Below are 2,297 nucleotides of genomic sequence, written 5' to 3'. Positions count from 1 at the left end.
TTTATTTTACATACTTTGTATTACATCTTTTTTCTTATACTTTTTGTGAAAAATATATAGAAATAAATTGCTCCACGTAATAGCTGCCAATCATATATATGCCATTTAAATATATTAGCAATCAAAATGTGCAATATTGCAGTTATCAATACATGCATTATTAAGTTTGCATGCTTTGTCAAGTAAAGTCACCATTATTTCTATTGTGCTTTATACAATACAGATTGTTTTTAAGCGTATTTACAGTATTAACAGGAAATAATGATTCAATGACGCAGTTAAGTTCTTTAAAGCAGCTTTAAAAAGACAATAGTCATTGTCCAGCTGAAATCAGTTCAGTGGTTCACTTTGGTTAAATAACTGTAAAGTGAATCAATTATGAAGCCATCAAGTGTTCGATATTATTCTAGGTTACTACGTGCGGAGGATTTGACCCAGAATTTAGTTGTAGGAAAGTACTAATCTTCCAATTTTTATATCAACTATGCATTCTGTTAGTTTTGTGAATTGGTAAGTTTCGTCAAGCTTGCAAAGAAGTGTAGGGCTATCATCAGCATTAGAGTGAAAATGAACATCATGTTTTCTAATGATATCTCCCAAGGGTAGCATGTACAGGGTGAAAAGCAACGGTCCTAGTACTGAGCCTTGAGGTACTCCATACTGAACTTGTGATCGATATGACATCTCTTCATTTACTGCTACAAACTGATGATGGTCAGATAAGTACAATTTGAACCATGCCAATGCAATTCCTCTAATGCCAACATCATTTGGATTTAATATTTTTCTTAATGATGCCAATCATCATTTTTCTTTCATTTAAATATAATTAATTGTGGAATATTGCAGTAATCATAAAAAAATATTATATAAAATCATATTTTTGCTCTGGTTAATGGTTGATTGAATTTCTGGAATGATTTATGTTTAATGTCCTTCAAAGCGTCCACAGTCGCACAAACAGCTCTGGTTCAGACTGGTCTGCCATGTGGAAAAGAGTGCGGTTTGTGCCATCGGCCTTGAGCATCGCCACAACATTGGACAAATATATTCACACAGCTCTGGAATAAACATAATGCTGTTCTTTTTTTAGAGAATGTTTGTGTAGCTTGTCCTGAAATAACATCAAGCAAGTGAGGCATTAATATTGTTTAAAATAATATTTAAGAATATGGTAAATGGCCAAATACATTTTTTTTCTTAATTACAGTGATTAGAGGACGTTGAATTCTTGGGAAAATCATTCCAGTTTGTTATTTCCTGGAATTTTGATCCAATCATGTTATAGGCAAAACAACGTGGCATTTGCCAAACACATCAAAGTTAAAACTGCTCATTTTGTCTCCACAGTGAATTCATCAAAACCCTGAAGACGGAAAAGAACCGTCAAGGTTGGACAACAGAAACTGTGACATCATCACCATGTATTAAAACGGTGCCCCACCCACAGCAGATGTTCATACAGCAGATATAACGCTTATGTCTTTTTCAAGGTGGGGTGTCGGTTATGCGTAAGACCTGCTTGAATGTACATTCATGAATCCTCTTATAACCTTCGTCTTACCAGCCTCACCTCAAACCGCCAGCTTGTTTTACTGGATCTCTTAACTATTGCAGAGGCTGTTAGAATAATAATAACATCCATATCATTGTTTAGCATGTCAAACGTATCAGATGATTTTATGCCTCTGTTAGGATTGCCCAGTCAAGGATGACGCTAATAAACAATCTTGTTTATCGCAGAGATATTTCTGAATCCAAAATGTCTCAAGGACTACAAAAGATAATCATGAATGTTTAGGCTGTTGGACCTGGAAGTAAAGTAAAACATTCAACATTTTCAAACTGTATTTGAGAACATGGGTTCAGTTGCTCTTATTTTCTCCAAATCTGCCAACCATCTTGTCCACGAAGATACAATATATGATTTATGACGGAGTGATAATTCTGTAGGTGAAAAATCCTACAGACATTAAAAGCGCATGTGTGGGCTTGTTTTAATGATATCTTGCAAAACCTTTACCAGATGTGAACCGCAGTAGCCACTGCTATCATAGAAAGACAAAGCATTTAATAAAATGAAATATAAATGAGAGAATGCATTTGTGTGGTATAATAATAACAACAGCACACCGTAGATGAAAGTACTGCATTAATATTATTAGACTACATGGGAACATAATATGTAGCCTGAATGTACTGTATAATGCAGTATAACGTGAATTCACAGTGTATTGTTAGGCATGTTTTAACATTTATTCCTTTATTATCTGTTACTATTTTAAATTTATTCCTTC

Source organism: Squalius cephalus (assembly GCF_949319135.1).
Source record: "Squalius cephalus genome assembly, chromosome: 18".
NCBI classification, from domain to species: domain Eukaryota; kingdom Metazoa; phylum Chordata; class Actinopteri; order Cypriniformes; family Leuciscidae; genus Squalius; species Squalius cephalus.
This window is presented reverse-complemented; position numbering follows the sequence as displayed.